Source organism: Pieris rapae, chromosome 1 (assembly GCF_905147795.1).
Source record: "Pieris rapae chromosome 1, ilPieRapa1.1, whole genome shotgun sequence".
Taxonomy (NCBI): domain Eukaryota; kingdom Metazoa; phylum Arthropoda; class Insecta; order Lepidoptera; family Pieridae; genus Pieris; species Pieris rapae.
Genome location: NC_059509.1, coordinates 8,537,454 through 8,559,985, shown reverse-complemented (window position 1 = coordinate 8,559,985; position 22,532 = coordinate 8,537,454). Strand labels below are relative to the sequence as shown.

At 30.2% G+C, this 22,532-nt stretch overlaps 1 protein-coding gene across 2 annotated transcripts in view; it reads left to right on the top strand.

The window, feature by feature from the left end:
* Window positions 1-22,532, top strand: part of LOC111003893 — a 125,027-nt gene that overhangs the window by 41,210 nt on the left and 61,285 nt on the right. Inside the window, exon 1 of one of the 2 annotated variants that reach the window (XM_022274649.2) lies at window positions 8,006-8,231. The exons of the other annotated variant lie outside the window; for it this stretch is intronic. The gene's annotated coding sequence lies outside the window, so the exon portion shown is untranslated. Of the gene's footprint in view, window positions 1-8,005; window positions 8,232-22,532 lie in introns of those variants that run through there. 2 annotated transcript variants of the gene reach the window in all.

The window sequence follows — 22,532 nt, the reverse complement described above, 5'->3', positions numbered from 1 at the left end:
CAATAGGCTCTTTTACAGACGTGGTCGTATCTTATAAAAACGGCATTATAAAACATTCTAGAAATCAATAACATTCTATAACAATATGTAAGAAGCATTCAATTCAAAATCACTAGAATCGAATACGAAAGACAAAAATACATGGATTCGTAATAGTTATAAACTTCTGCTATCCTAAAAAACAAAGTATTATATTTTACTTTTAGACCTCAGATTTCTGTTTTAGTTTCATAGTCATTTGTTTTTTCTAATAGACAAGAAGTAGACGATCAGCCTTCTGTACCAAAAACACGTCTATTTGGATGTAACCCATGTCGGATTGTTGCTGTTTCTGCAGTACTACGGATGCTATTTCAATAATTTTAACAAGAACCTGTAAATAAAATTAAACACGAATATAATCGCACGATCGCCCAACAAATATTGACTTACACAGTATTATCGAGTTTTAATTATCCATTTGAGTCACAAGCAAAATTACATCACAGAGTACCGATAGCCGGATAATTCGGTCAAACAATTGTGTCATCCCCCCCGCGGCACGATATATGATCCAGACATTCTGTTTCCTTGAACGTAACTGTAATTCAATGTCGAGGACGCACAACGATAAGCGAAAGCCAAAAGTGTGTAGAGAAATTGTACCTTTTGCGATAGCTTTAAAATGCTCAAGAAGCTTTGGAATGTGCGCGTATTTTGTACTCAAATAATGTTTTAATATTAGGGCAAAATCCGATGCTTATAAAATGTGGCTACATGGTTAATGGTTATTGATAGGATAGGACGGATCTGACTGATTGATCTACCTTTAGAATAATCAATGAACCGACGCAGAAGTGCGTGTCACAAATAAAAAATATGGGTTGATGTAAATTAAGAGTATTTGTATGTAATTTTGTATACCATAAAAACATAAAACTTTTTTTTTTGGTGTGGACAATTCCAATCACTTAGGGGGTTAAAAAAAAGATAGTAGACAATTCTCAGACTTACTGAATATGCATAAAAAGCTTCATAAGAATCGGTCGAGCCGTTTCGGAGTAGTATGGGACAAACATTGTGACACGATAATGCATATAAAAATAACTATTTTTCTAATTATGCTAACAGTTTTAAGGTAAAATAGTGAAACATTTTGGTTAGTATCGCAAGCTTCATCCTGGATTAATACCATAGTTAACACATAAAAGGCTTCTGACAGTGCAGTTATCCGCAAATCTTTAACGGTTACCGCATATAACATACGTGTATCAAAATACCAGGTTTCCATAAAAAAAACAACAATTACAAAAATAACTTTTCATTGTTACAATCAACTTTGACCCTTTCGTCTTTACGATAAAGGCTTTATCGCGTGCTACAGATTTCAAGGTCCGCAAAATGCGCCACCTACGTTACACCGTCCAAAAACATATTTGTCCCCTCGATTAAACATTGAACAATGAACCGTTAAGTATACAATGATGGCCCCTTTTTACGCAACTCATGTGCGAGTGAAATATATGGCTGTGAAACTGCTTTTTGATAAGCAAACGCGCAAATATGCGATGTTGTCGAAGAATTTCCTTATGTCAATTGTCCGCATTTAGTTAATTCAAGCTAATGTAAATAATATTTATATAATAAAAAAGAGTGTGTGTACTTATGTACACGGGTTAGGAGTTATACTTCTTTGGTGTATGGAAAAAAAATAACTAAAATGCAGTAGTGATTGACGATAAATCTTAAAATTAGTCAAAACGATTTTTTTTAAATAAATAAATTATTAGTAAATACTATCAACGTCGTATATGAAATTGTTTTAAAAACACCAAAATAATATTTATTTATCCACACTGTTTAATTGTACTGTTACGAAACACGTGTTCTAAATAAGAAATACTAGAATATACAATTTGAACATAGTTATCGACTTCAATGCCACCTAGACTTAAATTTACGATGTCGAATTTAGTTGATGATGTGCGCGCGCATCGTAATCACTCACGTCATTTTTCTCCATCGCGCCAAAAGAAGTATAACTTCAATAATTATATTTTGAATATGTATTTATTTTATTAGCACTCAATATATTACGATCATTATTCCTAGTACGGTGTGGCTAAACATTTATTTATTTACAAAAAATGTGGCTATAATAGTATATGGAATTTGGTTACATGTCCGTCCAATTGTGATGGTAAGTTTCATAAATTCCGTTGGTGAATATTGTCACTCAATAGAAAATATAGATTACTTTGAGAAGGTATCGTTTATTTTTGGTAGAAATGTATAAATAAATTTATTAATATTGAGGTTTTAGAATACGGAATACAGTAATATAATAGTTTCCCGAAGACGTATTCGCTCAGTTATGTTTGCTCCAGTAATGATTTATATATGATGTATCATCAATGCCACGATATCGGCGCCTCAAGCGATTTATTTAAAAAAGCACAGAGTACATTTTAATTATTTCCGGGTTGTAAAACTGTATAAAGAATGATCATATATATTTCTATATATTTTAATAAGATCTGTGTTGTTCTCAAATTATTTAACGTCTCTGGGAAATTAATAATAGCTTTCAGGTTTTTTAAATATAGAACTGGAATAAGGGGACAAATGTTAAGTGTTACCTTGTTTTATCTGATGCCCGTGGACACTCAAACGGTTAGAAGGCAACGCTTTCTCGAGAAGCTCCGTAACAACCTTTTCAGAATTGGTACGATGTTTTTCGAGGGATAATAAGAAAGACATGTTCTTTGAAAACATAAACGGTCGCTCACCACTCGATAGTCCTGGCTTATTACAACTTGTTCTCTGAACTCTAAAGAAATATATCAATATACGTAATATCAGACAATCAAATCAATTTACATGTCTAGTCACATCAGGTGCTCATCCAAGGATATAAAAAACATTTGAAATGTCTACCACCCATGTCTTAACAAAAAAACTTGGTTTAAACATATCGATAAATGCGATATCATAAAAGCAAATTGAAAAGTTGTTAGCATGTTGTGAGGAATAGTTTTTTAATGGTCTTCCGCGGTGATATATCGTGAATTTGGGGAAGTATAATAAATATTCAATTTTAATTTTAATCGTTATTGTGCGTGTGCAAAGTTATTGCCGATTAAATTGTTTGCATATGAGATGGTTTCAATTTGATTCTTGATTCGAGTTTGTTGTTTGAACGTTATATTAATTAAGTTTTGTATAGCTTGTTGTCTTTTTTTTAAATAAACATATATATACTTGTAAACTTCCTCTTGTATTAGTTGAAATAAAGGCTTTGAAATTGAATAGCTTGTATACATTTAATTTGTATAGTATAATGGAAGAATATTCAGATGTAAATGGTTTTATTTTAGTTTAATGTTTATTTTACAAAGAAATTGCTCACAATGTACTGTTCAAGCATCAGATTAATATAAACGACCAGTATATGGTCCGGAAAATGTTATTTAACATAGTGACATTTTCGAATACTTTGCTCATAGTTAGATAGACCTGCCACGACATCTTTTAGTACACGACAAATGTACTAAAAGATGATTTTTAATAACGTCAAATTATAAGGTACTACGGCTTTAAAAAGATGTAATTAGCCGACACACAATCTCAAAATATACCATTGTGTTTTCTTTGTATCAAAAGAAAACATGAAAGCGCCTTAAGAATTTAATTATTTCATGTAACACATTTTGCTAATTAGAAACCCACAGATACGTGTCCAGAGGTTATAAATTAAGATAACACCGCGTAGGGAGCATGATGTCACGTTCTCATAAAAGGAAAATGATATCTAAGCGTAGGGTTAATGACCTCACTGCCTTATAAGGAACAACTCATTCTTATACAGATCTTAGCGGAAATTAAACATGCGCTAAAAATGTGCAAAATGATGTTATGTTTGTCCAGCTCTCATAATGTTTGGCGACAGGAAAATTTTCGAAGAATTCGCGTCGGTTCTGGCTTAACCAAATTATTTTACATTTTACCTTAAAACGCGCTTAAAAGTTTTTTTTCCTATTATCTATCTCAGTGAAAATCAATTGAACAGCTAGAAATATATAATGTAAGAATTGTTTATCATCTGTGTGATCACTATCACACAACACTTATAAACTGTATACCCGGAGGTTCGATATTGGAGGTTGACTTATACTAATATTATAAAAAGGAATGATTTATATGTAAATACAACGTACAAAGCAAACATAAAAGCTATACTTTACTTGAAAGAAAAAATAACCATACTAATACTACAATAATGTTAGCCAAGATGTAAAAAAATGCCTATTACATATCTTTCATCGTATCCGCTGCAACGATTCATGATAGAACAAAAAAAAATTGACCACCTTAAAGAATAAATTAATACCTACAAAAAATCTTTAAAAAACAAATGTCCACCCGTGCAAAGCCGGGACGCACTACTAGTTCATTAAAAATGCACATACACAGAAACAATATCAATTCTCGGTTCATCGGTATGAATGAAAAATATTCATCATTCTTCATTGAAATCCTAAAGGACTCTAGTAAATTTAACCTTGAACTTTAACTAACGCTTTAAAAATCATATTTTTCCCGAAGAATGATGTATTCTATAGCTAGATGTTATTTAATTTCCTTAAGGCTTCACATCAGTTATGTTGTATATATTTCTCTATTCATATATTTAGATTTTCTCTTAGACATGACCTTTGTTAGCGCGGCATTTTAAAATTATTTTATTCGTATGTAATTCAGTGTCATTAGTAAAAATGCACTTCGACTATTTTAAATGTCAATTCATACTTCTTATAATAGTGCTGTGATGTGTGAAACTTTAAATATGAATGCTGGTTACATCCATATTCTAACTGTTAAATATAATTATATTTGAAATCTATTCCGTGAAATCATCTTAATGAACACGACCTTTTAAGTTGAAATACATTCACATATATTCCTATCCAAGTATTGTGTTTGAGTTTGACAATTATGTGTGAAATATTTGTAACTATTTGAAACGCTTTGAACTTACCCTATTTACTAAGGGAATTTGAGACATTTAATACTATTAAAAGCTGGGTATTCAGAAAATACTCGTAAACAAATAAATACTCTTGATGCTCGAATATATAATATCACAAGAGGTCTTTCAACAACATCTTGTTAATGACAGACTTGCGACAGTTTTTTGTTTTTATATTTTTATTGTGTACAGTGGTACCTGATTTTAATTTGTAGTTTGTATAGATCAGGAAACAGTTTCAAGTAATTTTTAAATTTTACTTACTCTAAAACGAAATCTTCAAAATTTGTTCGATTTCAAGCTTAAAACTGGGAAATTCTTATTTTATGAATATTTTATAAAATAATTAATCACTAGAATGTATTTCACCCCAGCGATAATTAAGACATTCCCTCTAACCACACCACACCAAGGTCAATTAAGTAAATTCAGATATGACCGGTCACCTATTTTGATACGTCCTTTGTGATGACACATCGCGGTATCTCGTGTTTTCTGGGATTGCCCAAAGCACAAGGACATGTATGTATATACATGACGTGACATAATCTGTAACTAATATTTATTCAAATGTAGTCTAATATTAAGTAAAGAATATACAAACCAACAGGACTCGTTAAAATATACGGACATTACGAAAAAATATACAGTACGTTTAATTAAAAAAATATTTTTTTTTCAAAACTATATACTGTAATTTACATAATAACACAATTTTAAGGGTATTTTACTTATAAAAAGTTTTATTTCGAAGTTTATATAATGGAATATCCATTATATTATTTAAAGCTCTGTAAAATATATTTACGCCAAACAAATATGGAGTAAAGAGATAAATAGGTTGTGAGTGCGCCTCTCGACCCCGAGACCTTTCTACCGCCTGGATTTTTCATAGTGCATATTTAATATTCTTTGTATGGCGACGGACAACATCGTCAACTTTAGATTTAAAAGTGGTTGATGACTGTCAAGCACAGAAGCATTATCATCTACTTGCCTTAAATAAAAAAGAGAGACTTAAGATATCTGAGACTATGTTGTAGCACCACTGGTTTAATCTTTAACACGTATAAGTACGTGACTTATAAAAGTAGAAATGATGGACGTTACACCTCTTTACGTCGTGATTAAACTTAAACTCTTATGTTTAGGGGCGTTATTTAGACACGTTAATTACACTCAAGTGATATTCGTCACCTCTGTTGTAATCGAATATTGAATTGGTTACATGTAGGCCAATGCCAAATGTTGACACGATCATATGGCAAAAGGCTGTCGATATACGGAACTATGATTCAATTGGAAGTCTAGTCAAGGTAAGGACAATTTTTGTTTTAAGAAATTTTGAATCATTATAAGATTTTCTTTACTGAAATGACGTAATAGTTAAAGTGGAAAAGCAAGATTTTCGGCTTTTTATGTAGCAGTAGTGTGTTCTATATGTCCCAGTATTTAAACAGATGCTTCACTACTTTTTTTGATCTAATAAGATAGATTAGAAACAAAGAAAATTACTACCAGTTTCCCTTCTTACCAGTTTCTACTAAGGATTAATGCTATTTTTATTTTACTCATAGACATCTAATGACACCTATTACTAGGTCTTTAAATGAAAAATGATGCTAGCTGTATAGCAAGTAAAACTTACAATAATATATATTATCAAACTATATAACTATTTTTAAATACTTAAAATCTTTTCTAAATATTTTTAGAACAGAAGTTAAATTAAGTCATTAAAAATCTCTTAAGTTTCGTTATGTTGCAACGTGTATAGCTGTCCTATAATAATTCTTGTTGTAGTTTGACACGACGTCGGTGCAAATATACTGGTGTCTCTAATTGCTATTGGAGACGTGGGACGTCCAGGGTCGCGGTTTCGATGTCTGCAAAACACACGATGCTTTGATGATTGCCATATTTAAAATTTTCTTCAAATAACATTCTTAATAGAATATCTTTGTAACAATTTTATGGTATACATATAAAAATTAAGTATTGTTTTTTTATATACGATTCAAGTTGAAGAAATTTAAAGCATACTTTTTAAGAACAAATTATAATATCAGTGCAGTTGAAGGTAATTCTTTTATAATAACACATCCCACGGTGAACTAAGATTATTAAGATTTTATCCCACACATTTTTGTAAACATATAAACATATAAATTTACATACAAATATAGACCGTTAAGACAGTGTGAGTGTTTTTGAACAGCGATTTCTGACGTTAGCCAGGGCCAATTTTTCCCGTGTCCTATAAAAAAGCACAACTACATAATAATAATCGGTTTCAAGTATATAAGGGTTGAACATAATTATATTTTCCTTTAAAACGTGTTGCACGAATCCATCATAAAAAGTAAATTACTATTTAAACGTAAGGTAAAATTTTTTACCATTATTTTCAGCTCTATACAAAGAGATCTAAAAATAAGCAATTCTTGATTTTGAATTACAATAAAGTCATGATAGTAATGACCTTTTGTTCCAAGGATCTGATTCCGGAAAAGCTCAAAATAAGGTATGAGACATCATAGTATCACTACTAAATAGTTGGGTCGTTTTTGTGACCTTAAGGTGTGGGAGAAATGACAGACGTCATTAAGATCCGTGACATACCCAATTTTGTTGTGGTCTAAACAATAAGAAATTGAGTGAAAAAATAATTTTATAATAAAAAAATTATTTATAAGATAGATTATAAATCATTTTAGGTTAATGAATTTTCTATATGAATACCGGAATTCTGTAATTTTACCTTGTGGCATATTTCTGAAATCAATTAACCACAACTTTAAATTTGGGACTGACCAAACCTTAATTAGAATTTTTTAAAGGACATCAATTTTAGGTTTAAATTAAAAGAAAGAAGATGAGAGGAATAAAAATCTTTTATTTTAATTTTATATCAATTCAGATTTGATGTCGCTACATCCCATCTCTTGTGATTCAATCACCGTCGATAGCAAGGTGATTAGTATTTCGAATTCGGTCGTGAATGGTGGGAGTGCGCAGTCTCTTGCCGCCAGTCGTTCCGTGCGCCCGCCCGCCGCTGTATCGCGCACTGTACTGCCGCGTACACCCCGTACAACCCTTAATATTTAAAAATAGAACACCTCTGTGAATTTTATTTTTCGAATCTGTGATTGTGTTATGTGCCAGTGACGTTTGCAAATAGCTTCGCCCATCACTTTCACCTTCCAAAGAGTTTTTGCAAACGGTGAGTGTTTTAATGATTATACAATTTGCGTCCCAATGCGGAAGTCTTGTTATAAAAAATGAGGAACTGAAAATTCGTTACGTGTCAAGCAAGGAACTGGATTTGAATATATTTAAAACAAACAAATTGCATATTAATTAACAAATGTAAAGAATGTTACTAATGGTTTGTGGTTTAATTATGAGTTTAATTATTGTGGTAATGGCGGAAACCATTGTCATTCGCGCATTAATAAGACATCAACGCGCGAACGCGTTGAGGTCTTTTCAATGTAGTTTCTTCACTTATTTCAAAATATTTTTTATACTGTGGATAAATTTCTATAGATTTTAGTTTTTCATAAACAATTTTGCTATGGCATAATTTTTTGTCGCGATTTGGTTTATTAAATAATTAAATATTTCGATAAATCATTTAATTTGTTCTATTTAGCGTGGTTATATAATAAATTATATTTATTGCTACGTTGTTTCGTCATTTATTTTGTTAATATTTAGTATTGATATCTCTTAATAGTAGGGTAGATCTCTGAAAAATTTAAATAATATAATTAAAACACACATTTTGTGTATAAAATATTCAAATTTATGTCACAAAAACTATTTTACCATATTCTATGATATAATAAGAAAAATTCGCAGTTTCGTAATATATGCCCATTTGGTTTCGTAATATTGCCTTGTGACCAACGCGCATATTTATGGGTGATATGTTAATATTATTTGTATAATTTGAATAAATTAATATTAGAGTCATAAAAGCGGTGAGTTACATATGCAACCTCAAGAGCAATATTCGCTGACTATGGAAGCATCTGTAGCAGTTTTAGTTCCTAAAAATTTTAGTCTGAGCATTCAAAACTGCGTTAATGCGTGCGTAATGTTACTAATTTATAAATAAATAAATACACAAAATAGCATGTTTTATGTAAAATTAAATTTTAAGGTTCGTCGATATTTTCAAAGGATATTAATGATCGCTTGTACCTTTTCTTAGAATTCAGTTACAGTTAACATTTGCCCGCGTTAAATAATGGTAGCTGATAATGCTCTGTCATCAAAATTACTTACACTTTATATACAATATTTTAACTGAATTGGACACCTTAATGTAGGTCAAACAACTTTTCAAGCAAGATTTTATCTTAAAGTTGAAGGAACAAGTGAAGGTTTAAATGTTGTATGTTCAAAATATAATTGAATTCATATTCCTACAAAATTACACGGTAATAGTAGTAACATGGAAAAACAATTATTATTACTAAATCCAAATATAATTTATTCATACACAAAGACAATATTCTTAACCTACATATTAATAATATCAATTCAAATTGATAATAGAAAAATAAAACAAATTTTAGAAATAGTTTGATCCCCGTGGCAGTGTAACGCTGGTAGCATTTCCTTGCCGTATTAAGATACTTTTTGGACGCGGAAAAAACCAGCTTTTGGGTCACTGGTATTGTCTACCAGGCGCCAACTTAAATCTTTAATAAGCCCCTGGTTAGTAAGGCTCAAGAGCCTCAATGTACACATACATTTCATATGTTCTACTGAAATCAATCACTGATTAGTTATATGTGTTATATATCTTAGAATTAGTAACAATTGGATATCCAAATGAATAAAAATACAGTTCCATTAATACTCATATAATCTTAAAAAATCAAAATATCGAAAAATATTGTTCATTAAAAATATTTTAATATCTTATAACTTGTAGGCAATTTTTTTTAAATAATAAGATACATATATTGAAACAAGCTAATCAATGAAACGTTGTTTTGCTATTTAAATTAATTATAGTTATTTTGTTACGCCAAATCTTAAAAAAATACTCAAAATATGACCAGCAAAACTTTTATATACTATAATTTGGGTGTGATTATTGACGTTGTACAATGTATTGAATATAAATAGTCCCACGACAACGCTATTTGAATTTAACAAAAGCCATAATGATTCAGTTAGCGAAACGAAAGTCCCACGATAAGTATCCATCAATAAAATTTCAACACATTTAAAACATATATCAAATGTCCTTATATCAATGCATTTAGGTTTAAAATCGTACATAAAAGTTGAACAAAAGAAAGCTAATAGCCCGGGTAATCGTAACTCTATAGACAATATTTATTTTAGGTACGTATTACGATTTAAAATATTATTACAGATACAAGATAAGGTCATTTACGCTCCTTTGATAGATTTATTTATTTAATTACTTATAGACACAAGCCAAACTTTTTTCGGCAAATATTTTCTACGATTGAAGTGTGGTCTTCGAATTTTATCGTTTTCCCTTTGGTTCCTTATTAGCTCTCTCGCTTTACAATCACTTAAAGATCTATGCATTTACTTTTACTCGGATTTTTTTTATTATTAACAAATATAATGTTATTTTACACGGCGACAATATTTTATATTCTGGAATTGAATGAAATAACTTAAAAATTAAGTAAATAATCAAATGCACTTAATAATTGATACATTCTCATGTATACTTTTCCGAGTAAGTATTAAGGTCGTCGGAAGAGAATAATTTCGGTACTTTAACTATTATCTAATAAAGGATTTGAGAAGCGTTTGTGTCTATTATATGCAAAAACGTGCATTATGTCTGCATAAATAAGATTGATTACCGCGTATATTTACGTATCCGGCACTTTCAATTTTATATCTTGAGTACACGCATACAACATTAGTAATACAAAGATTTATTTTCATATAAAAAACTATTATCTTAAGATTTAGCTACACATACAGTTTATATTAATGTATATTAATATATACAGTTGAGATTAAGCATTCGTTGGGTGTGGGACCAGTTGCTAAAGTTACAACACGGCGACTGTTACGACATCGAGGAAAATCAACACCACAGATTATTTTACGTTATGTTGTTCTCTCTAACTCTAGCGGGCTAAGTATTTAAATTATTTGTATGCTTTGGTATGCAGAAGATTTATCACATTAAATAATTATATGCCAGACATTGTTTGTCAATTGGTAATGCTGGATATGTCCTAATAGAGTAATACTTTTTTATAATAATAATATTATTAAAAATTAAAAAATTGAGCAGTGCCATGCAGGATCGTTTCGAACTATACAAACACGAACCTATATCATTGGAATAGTATCGTAAAATTTCTGTATATTCACGATAAGAAATGGTATATAACTTAATATTATCATAATAAATAAATAATACTAATAAATATAATAAACTCATTAGTACTCTTTCCGCGTGGAAGCGGAAGTCTCAAATATAATTTGATTATTACATATACGTACGACACAAAAACTTTCATTAATAGTAACAAAATTTTAAATTTGCTCATACTAAGAATAATAAGATAGTTTGACCTTTTCAATTAAATTCTCAATTTTAAATATGATTCAAGAAATAAAGGTGATATATGCTAATAATCCACTTTGAAAACATAATGACTTTGGTGATGTATATTAATTTTAGTCGTTGAATCTTCAAATCTGACCCTGAACCGGATCTATCTAAATATCATTAATTTATTTTTAAATTAATAAATCTTTTACGAAAAATGTATATATTAGGAAAAGGTATTTATTTGCTAATTACCACAAGACGTCGACATTTTTGTTTCACTACTTCTCAATATATGATTCCAATATTATAAATATAAATTTGCTATCGCTGAGAAGAAATCACGACATCCTGCAATAGATCGTTTAATCTGGTTTACATTGAAAGGTCGTTTACTTGTGAATATCTCTAAAAAAGATAATAAAAAACTGTTTTTAGATTGTTTTTGTCTCCATTCAATTTCAGTACTAAATCTAACTTATAATTAAAGTATGCAAAATATGTGTGGGAATTTGAAATAATTTTTATATTTATTATTTTTATGTAGATTATTCTGGTATTTTTTTTATAAAATAAATAGTTATCTGTATAAGTTGCATGGCAAGGAAATTTATATATTTTGGTATTTATGGGAAGGATTGGGCCCTTATCAGCTATTTTTATGATTTAATACGAAAGACATAATTATGAAATAATAATAATGATTAAATTAGCTTTCTGGCGTAGAAACGATTATATTGGAACAACGACTTAATCCTATCGCTTTCTCTATATAGATAAGTAACTGAGTATTCAATAAATATCATTGCCATACATTTATTCAAAAATATTTATTGGACATTTTAAAATTATCTTAACAGAAATTATCTTCTCAATAATATTGTGCTAGAGGGCATATTTATTTTTAATTAAAATAAGACCAATAGCCTTGGTACCGAAACAGGAAATCAATTTATTTTTAATACATTAGTAGAAAATTAGAAACATTAAGAAGTAATCTAGTAATAAAAGAGATTACATTTACCTTGATGTTGATTAATGTTTTATTAGACTGTGACTTTATTTGCCCAATATTAAAATAATACAATGATTTACCACTTTAAATCGACACTTAAATCGGGTATTGAAATTTCGGCTATTGTGTTTATGTATGTATATATGCTTTTAAAACTGTCTTAGACAGAATGTTTGTCATGGATTTTTTAATACATAAATGCTTGTGGTAGCAATTAAACCAACATTGCTTTGCGACAAATATAATATTTTTTTCTTGTATCTTCGATCTTTATTATATTGGCTATATTTAAGTCTTTTCAAAAAGTTACACGTATATTGAATGCAATAAAAGCCGTGTGAAGCAATTGAACAGCAATAACATTCATAATTAGATACTGATCAGAGATGTTGTCATTAAAAAATGCATATTCCAGCTTTTGAATAGAGTTCATTATCAATTAATAAGTTAGACAAAAAGGTATGGTCAGTCATCGCAATATTAGTTAGAAAGTATATGTGAACTAAATTGGATATTCTTTCTACGCCTCAGGTGTAATTTCTAAATAAATATGCAGATAAGTATGTCATATAAGAGGATTATTTTTCTATTAATTAAGCTGTCGTGGCTCGTACATATTTTACTCTCGTAATAGGTGATGGAAGAGACATATTACTTAGTATATTACGTACCAGCGTTAGCTTAGCGGTTAGTTAGTTTATAATAAGCTGTGCCCAGATGTGTTTTATTTTTGGAGCGCAATTAATACTTACCTATACAGTGCAGCTTTAAGAGATAGCCAGTTGTTTTGGATCTAAAAAGTGACAAAATGCATTACGTTCTCTTACTTGCCTCTAAAAGAAAATATAAAAATGCAATGAATGGAAAAATAATGTTCAAGGATATTATATTATTTCATATATTTACGGATATTTTTGTAGTGATAAGATGATATTTATTACAATATGTGATTTAAATATGTAAAATGTTAGGATGAACCAATATTAAGCTTTTATAATTATATATAGTAAGTTTCATATTTTTAAGCCAACAGTATAGTAACCAAAAGTAAAAAAAAATATTAAAATTCAATGTCAAAAGGAAGAAATCTCCATTTTATTGTCAAGCTTTGTTTTATTAATAGAAATGTATATATTGTGTATAAATAAGTACATGTTACCAAGTGGTACGACCAGGCATATGTTTACTATCGAATGACATTTCGGAAACTTGTCTCTTTGGGTAAAACCAGTCGACCTTACCAACCCACAAGTATTTGAGATGCGAATTATAAATTTAAATTAATTATATATTTGCTGACTCTATCGTTAGACTTCGTTATGTTGAAATCTTGTACATAATCAAAATTAAATTAACATGTTACTTACGTTTTAAATGTATCCATATTTTTTTGGATAAAAAAAAAGAATCTCAATAAGGTAGGCAAATATTTTAAATAGAACTATAGCATTATTTATATTTTATTTTTTATTATTATGATTAACATCAGAACTAAGTAGATTAAATTATTTAGATTTATTTCCTATTATAAAATGTAGGAATTTTCGAACATAAATTTTCATACGCGGCGTTTGCATTCTTGTATAGCCAAGGGATTGCGTACGCAAAGTAGGGCATCCATCGGTGTGTGTGTGAATCCTAGGTGCACTTTCCATCTCAATCTTCAATCACAATCGTTCACAACAATAAATAATCAACAGTTTTACAACAATTTCAATGTGCAAATTTAAAATTTTTGCCACATTTATGTGTATGACTGTATTTATATAATTGTGTATATACAAATAAATGAGAGCAAAAATTAGTCACATTAGTGCATGTTTATGGATTATCTTATAATAATTAGTAAATTAATTTAAATTTTACATGAAAATGTATCTACCTAAAGAAACTTTCATTAACTAGATGTTTAAAATTTAACAAACGAGCAAAGTAATGGGTGAAAACCCATAAATTGCTGGGCAATTAGATAAAAGCTAGACTTTCTCCCGTCTAGATTCTAGACCACAGGGTCACTTTGTGGCAATAGACAAGTTAGTAATTTATAGTTTGTGTATTTGTGAAAATTATATTTTCACAGTTTATAACGATTTAAAATTGGGTTTATTATTTATTATTATATATTCAAATGATTAATTTAAAGTTTTATCAATATGCCTAAAATTTAAAACAAAATTTAAATCAAAGATTGTGCAAAATTTTTAACGTTATAGTAACTTTATTTAAAAAGAAATGGCGTGTGAATGTAAAGCATTTTGTCATTTCAGCAATAGTTTTCTTGTTTAACCCAGTTTATCAAGATTGAGAGATCATTCTATACAAAATTCGGAAAATATGACTTTTAGTCATAACCCATGACGTTTTTTTTTGTATGAATGGAATATAAAATAATAATAACGTCTTTTTGACGTTAAACCTTCAAATGATTCTTCTTAACAGTATAGATAGAACTTTTGAAAACATGGGTTTTTAATATCGTGGAATTATTTACTGAAATTACAGAATATCTGTTTCTACATACTTCACGCTGTCATAGAATGAATGCGGTTATTCAACTTGGAAAGTCAAGAGAAATGTTGGATTCGCGTTCGTTATTGTGATCACGGTACTGTGGACTAACTTGGTACACGTAATTATATTGAAAATTATTGTCAAGACTAGAACTACAATGAGTACTAGGACTATCATCACATATTACACACATAAAAGAATGCTATCAAATTTTTCAATATAAAATGAGTTTACCGCAGTCCAAACAAATAAAATGTCAATGCTGTCATGAATGTCAATCTTTATTAACGATTTAAAAAAAATACGTTTATTTTGGAACATAAGATCATCAAGGTATCACTTTCTCCACGTCAATAAATTCGAACCTGGCTACTCATCAGTAAAGAAGACAGAGGGTGTAGGCCGAGAGAAAAAACTCTCGGTATTCGGATTTGTACTCGGGATTAACGGGATTTTGGTACAATAATAATGTTCTAGGAAAAGGAAAGCGTCATGAGACTTGCATGGTACAAATGTGATACGTTTACACGTAGGACGTGTTAAATTCAATATCAAACGTCAAAGTGCGCAATATTACAAAACAACGAACCATAAGCCGACAAGTTACAAAAGTATCACGAAATGTCACGACAACACTTAGTTTCTCCACCTTTTTGGAACATTCTCACTGTGGTCTTGGTGACGAAATTTTTTGCGCTAAAGAAAGTTTTTGTTTAAACTATTTTATTATTAAAAACGAATAGTGGTTATTATAATTTAACATTTTAAACAAAAAGTTATCGTGTTGCCATTATCCTTTTTTATACATATCTTACGTACAATTAACTCATAATTAATGATTCTAAGGGCCTGTTTCACAATGTATGGATAAAGCACCAAATAGCTATGCAACACATAAATTATTTGAAAGATAAAAGTTCCGAATAAGTAACTTCGCATTTCATGACGAATAGCGCTATCTGACTGTCGTGAAAAAGTCAAAAATACTGTTTATCTTACCCATAAGTAATAAATAGCTTATTTGGAACTTACTCCGAATATGTGAAACAGACACTATGAGTAAGATGGGTTGTAGACAAATATTATGCGCCATTTTCCAATTACCACTACTTCAAATAATTACAAAATTAATGATAAATTAAATGCATTTTTCAATGCATGCAGTGTAACAAATTACTTATGATGGATAAATAAATCTATCCAAACGTAACAGCCGTAGACGAAACATGAAATACATTATAAATACATAATATCAATCCTGTTATAACATCATTACTCAACGCGGTGATGCAACGAAGACAAGTGACTACGGCACTACGGTTGATCTCCGTCTTTGTCGATGGTAAAGCCGATTAATAAATGCTAGATCAACGGGCTACGGATCAGTAACTGGAGAACGTTGAAAGGAATTTACCAACTGTCAACGTCAAATTGGACACTATTGTGACCAATGAGGAATTACTTTAGCTTAAGATTTAGTAATTACTAAACCGAGTGTTCGCGTATATAAACTGTTATATGCATAATCGTTTATATACGCGAAGTAAGTTATAGTTATAATAGATTTTTATATTTGCATTTAAAATCTATTTCCTAGATAGGTTTTACTATTAAGATTTGGAGAGGTCGTGTATATTATTTATCAATGTTATTGTATTTTCGACAAAAAGTAATTGTTAAAATACTTTCATACGCGTTTTCATTGCGTGACAAGTGACAGTCGACAAATTGTAATTATTAACTGTATTTCGATTTAAAAGGAATCAATAGCTTGGACTGCGGAAATCATTCGGCCGGAACTCAAGTTGAACAATGCGTCCATTTGAAATAAGAATATACAATTCTATTTTTATGTATTATTGTATGTGCTTATAAGTAGTTTCAATTGTGCTTAAAATTATTGAAGAAAATTACTATGATCCGTTTTTGCTATCATTAATTACATTATAAATGCTTTATTTATAAACTGTCATTTAATGATATCTGCTGATACAAAAAGTTAAGAGCTTTTTTTAAACTCATTTTCTATAAGTATACAAGTGATCTGGTGACACATATATACAAGATATATTTCTAATTAATAAAACGATATTCTACAATTTGATTGCCTGGACAAGTTCGAAGATGGAACATTTATGCTGGACTCCACACATAGCTTTAAGCACCAAGTCAAAGGTTAAACAGAATGCTTATACACACATTATTTTGTTTAAATGCCACTTAGATTTCACAAGATCAAATTATGTTTCGTAGTTAACAAATTAAATAGACGCGCTTTTTATCTTGTAACCACAAAACGGACCCATACAAATTTCAAAAGTCATTATGAATGTTCTTTTAAATCGTTTGTACAACAGCCTCACTTGACAATGATTGACAGTGTCATTGATAAATATTCAATCATTTCAGAAATCATAATGAGTGGATATTATCTCTGCCTGATATTTGTAATTGCAAACTACTGTAAACTGTAAATAATAATTATAATTATAATATACAAGAAATAATAATTTTCTTTGATTTAGTTTGTTAAATGTTTTTCTGTTGTTTATTCTGCGGGTAAACGAGGTTTGGTACTTTGTATTACTTAATTTGTGAAATGACAAAAGTAAAAATAATACTTTTTGAATTATTAATGACGTTAAAAATCGCTCTAGTACCAGCATCTGATCGACGACAGGTGAAATTTTTCTCGCTCACAAACGTCTCTGTTCTAAATATATTTTTTTTTCTTTTTTATTTTACAAAATTGTAACATTAGAAAACCGCTGTGGTTTGTATTAATGTATAAGCAGCAGTCTTGTTTAGGAGCGCGATAAATGCATGCAAATATAGCCATATGATGGAGGTCCATCGGTCTTCAAAACCCACCAGAGGGAAGAGGACAAAATTAATTTGCACTCGAAATCCAACACGCGAATTTCCGTACGTTGTACTTCAACTGACACAATTTACTCTATGAAATTAAATGACGTTTTAGGGCTATTGAATGTTTCGAATCTTTGTTATGACTTTGTCATAGAATACACAAGTTAGTTGAATAACCTGCAGCCGGTTTCCTGCCTAACCAAATGCAATCTATGCATATTGAATTTCAACTGTCGGTATCGGTAAAGTGTAAGTTCCTGGAACTGTCAATATTATGTGTATAGACGGGAAATCTAATTGAATGCATAGGATAAGAAGACATACATAATGAGAAAAATTCTTCGTTTTTTTAGAAGCTGTGATAGTTGAGTACTGCATTAAAATAAAATGTGTTTATCACATCTTACTTGTAATTTGCTTATATAATAACTAAATGAGTTACAACAAATAATAATGAGTATTGACTTATGTTCATCTGAAAATACCTAAATCTAATTTTTAAAGTCAGAAAAAAATATTGAATACGTTATGTTCATTATCTATCTATATATATATATATATATACTAGCGGATCCGACAGACGTTGTCCTGTCTACACGTCTTTAATTTCAAAATTTCAATTTTTAATAAGCCATTTTGATGAAAATTATCATTCAAATGTTATGAAAATATCTAACGATCCAGCACATGGTCACACACGATATAACACAATGATAACAAAACTTTTTTTAAATTTCGGGACAGACTAAAATTAAAATTCGAATATTATTTAAAATATGACACTGCGATGGTAGCGCCGTCTGTCGGATCCAATGTAAAACATTCCAAAATCAACAACAACTAAAAAATTGAAAATTAATTAAAAAAACATTGTCCAGCGGACAAAATTGTGAATCTAAACCATTCCCAGATCCCCTTGAACACACACAAAAAATTTCGTCTAAATCGGTCCAGTCGTTTAGGAGGAGTTCAGTCACATACACACGCACACAAGAAATATATATATTAAGATTATGTTCATTATATGCGGAACATTGAATATATTTCTTTGAACTATTATTGTGAACTACCGTGTATTTTGCCACGTTTTCATAATATTTTTAATACAATATACATCCCTTTGGTAGGTTATAACACGTCCATACACACACGCGCTTGACTTAATTTATAATATATATACCGAAAACATTTCTCTGCCATGAACATTTTTTGAATTACGTACTAGTAAAAAACTTACGTGCAAAATATGACGTAGCCTCATCGCGGCCGTGACGTGAGCAGCATAAATACATACATTCTTCATCGCATACTAATCGAGTGAAATTGACATTTTGTTCTAATAACTTAGAACAGGATATTCTAGAATATTCACTTTGGTATAACGTCAGAATGTAAGAAATTAATAGCATTTTATCTATGTTATAGATTTTGCTGCTTTATGGCACATTATGTCAATTGACATTTAATTTTACATACCTATTATGCATTTATTATAATTTTAAATTAGTTCATAGGTCAGGCAATTAAGTGATTTACTAATAATGACGAAATTGTTATGAATTAAGAAGTTATACATATATATAATAAAGTTTATCAATATTTAGTATGAATGCTTATGTTTTTACTTTGTTCAAGATTGTGAATAAAAATAACATAAAGCGAATGGGGCCGATAGGATCTTTTATGTTTTTCCTTTATTATATTATATATTTAAATAAGAGCTCGGCCTTTGTGCCTGACACACGTCTTTGGCATTCTGGTCCTCTTATGACGTAATGGTGCACATCGAAAGCAGGACTTAAGGGTTGTGAAACGCCCGCTCAAACTATTTTTTTATAGATCAGGGGGCAAATGCACAGGAATCTCACATGGTGTTTAGTGATACCGCCACCCATGGACTCTAGACTCTTAATGCCAGGCTCGCGAGTGCGTTGTCAGCCTTTTGAGAATTGGTACGCTCTTTTCTTGATGGACCCTAAGTCGAATTGGTTTGAAAATACTACAGTTGGTTTCACATAGTGCGCCAAGAAACTGCCCCAACACGCTCACTTGTGGAAAGATGGACGTAAAAGTACAGCAGCTTCTGGTCATCTTAAATAGTTTCCTACTATACTTTACTAGCTGTAACGCTCCAATATATTCTATTCCTTCAAAAACATAAAAAAGCGCCAGTTTATCGCATTTAAATGCACAATTTTATTCAGCCCACAAAATATGCGTGGGGCAGCATCACTGATTAAAAGCTTAAACACGATAGCTTCCATAGATTATTTGCAAGCGTAATGACATTATTGCGAGCGATCTTGATCTTGATTAGCGTGTGTCCAGCACGCGTCAAGTACTTAGTACCTTTATCTGCCCACGTGAAGCTGAGATTTAAAAGGGTTCTTTTGAAATGGACGACATTATAATGGCAGCGAATGTTGTTGCTTTTTATTTTAGAATGGACGTTACATAAAATGATTTGAGTGATTGGATCTGAATAGCAGTAGTGATAGTCATTGTTATATTAACTTGCATTTTGTATAAAGAGTTTTCAAAATATTGATTTTAAAGTATTATTTTGCCATAGTTAAATTTAGTCCTCCGACCACTTTTTTAGTTAGTTGTCATTATTATACATTCCACAATTGTTTTTATTGAGGAAAATCAATAATCACTCGTGAAGGAACTTTACCCAAACCCAAAAGCGGCAACAGATTCCTTAAATGTTTAATTCATATAAAAATATATCACGCTGAGTAATAGGAAAATTATGAGTATCGTGTCACCTATGAGTTGTTGCTGAGCTATTTATTGCGGGACCATAATATGCGCGCTATGACAACGTGACTACAATAGATGAGCTAATGTGAGCCTGAGAAAATTGTGCAATATAGGTCACCTGGGGATATAATTGTGGAAATAGTTTAGTTACTTACTGACAAGTGCATTGGAAGGATTGTTTTTGTGCTTATGCGAGTGGTTAAACTGTGTGTGTCTTGGTGACTATTAGTATTAGTTGTGTCACGATAAATACCCGTTGTAAAATTCTTACTTTTAAATTTGTATGGTAACAGAGACGTAGAGACGTAAATTTACATTTTTAACAGTTACTAGTTACTTAATATTTTAGCTGTAAAGCTAGAAGATATGTAAGTAGCCTTATAGTAAATTCCTACCAATTAGTAGTAGCACTTTTAATACATATAATAAAAACTATTTAATTTAAAAAAAATAGTCCGTAAATGAGTTTCACTATTTGTCACCGAAAGCAGAAAATATTTTAAAGTTTTTATCATTTCTCGCCGACCAAAAAACCTTCTAAGTCACGAATTCGGATATATTTTTCTCACCATCGAAGGCCCAAATAAAAGTAGGCCGAAGATTCTGGTCAGATAAAAAATCTCGCGTGCGCAAGATACGATCGATCCACCTACTTTTGTCTGATTACAAATAATTAAATGTGCCACCGAGTGGGCCGATGGACCCTTGTCACTCTCGATTAAATTTAACGGCTTCATCGGGTTTGTTTACTTAATAAACACTACACCCACTTAGTAGTGAAAATTAGTTCAAGTTCTTATTAAGAATTCGGGATTTAATATATCGTATTAGGGTTTTTTGTATAACACCATAATAGTAGGTGACTAAGCAAGTAATTACCTACTTGTTTAAATTGAAACCTAGAGATTTAATTGATATGGCAAGCATGTTTTGCTCTTTGTTCTTATAGTTATTGCTATATTGAGTTAAACATTTACAGTATAAAACGCGTTGTCTGTTTATTGCATGAAAAATATTGAAGTTAATAATTCTAAATCAATAACCAAAAATATAATTAAACGCAATCAAAAATCAAAACATGGATTACGTATTCCGAGAATAGAGGTCTAGTTTTTGTATTGCCTAAAATGGTAATTATTACTGATGGCTATATAATCAATTTAGGTAAATCCTTTGTCTAAATCTTAGGTGCCTTTTTTTCTTTGTTCGTGCTGGTCATGAACTAAAGTTAGTAGTAGTAGTTAGTAAGTTAGTCTAACATTAATGTAGAGTTATTCGTTAAGAGATGAAATTTCATCGTCTTATACATTATAGTATTAACTCTATTTATACTAGTAGTAAATTTATTTGTGTGTCAAGTATTTTGCATTCTCATAAGTGTATTATGAAGACAAAATAAATTAAGATTCGACGTGTACTCTGTTAAACAGTTAGTTCCGTAAAGTGAGAATTATGTATTGATATGTACAGCACATAGGATGTTAACGGTCAACACGCTGTTAATTCTAACATTGGGTTACTGTTGTTTGAATTATTATTAGAAAACATATGATTATATGGGGTTTGTAAAGTTTACACGGAGTTATATGAAATAAAAATTACCCTTATTGAGACCCGGAAAAGCACGTGGTTTCAGTGTTTATATAAACGTAAAAAAGTATTATATTAGACAACGAGTAACAATAAAAAGTATATAAACATTATTATTATATCATAGTGAATAAATGATGATAATAAGCTGACGTGAACCCCACTATTTTCACACCATTCACTTTTACTAGACAAATTTCGGC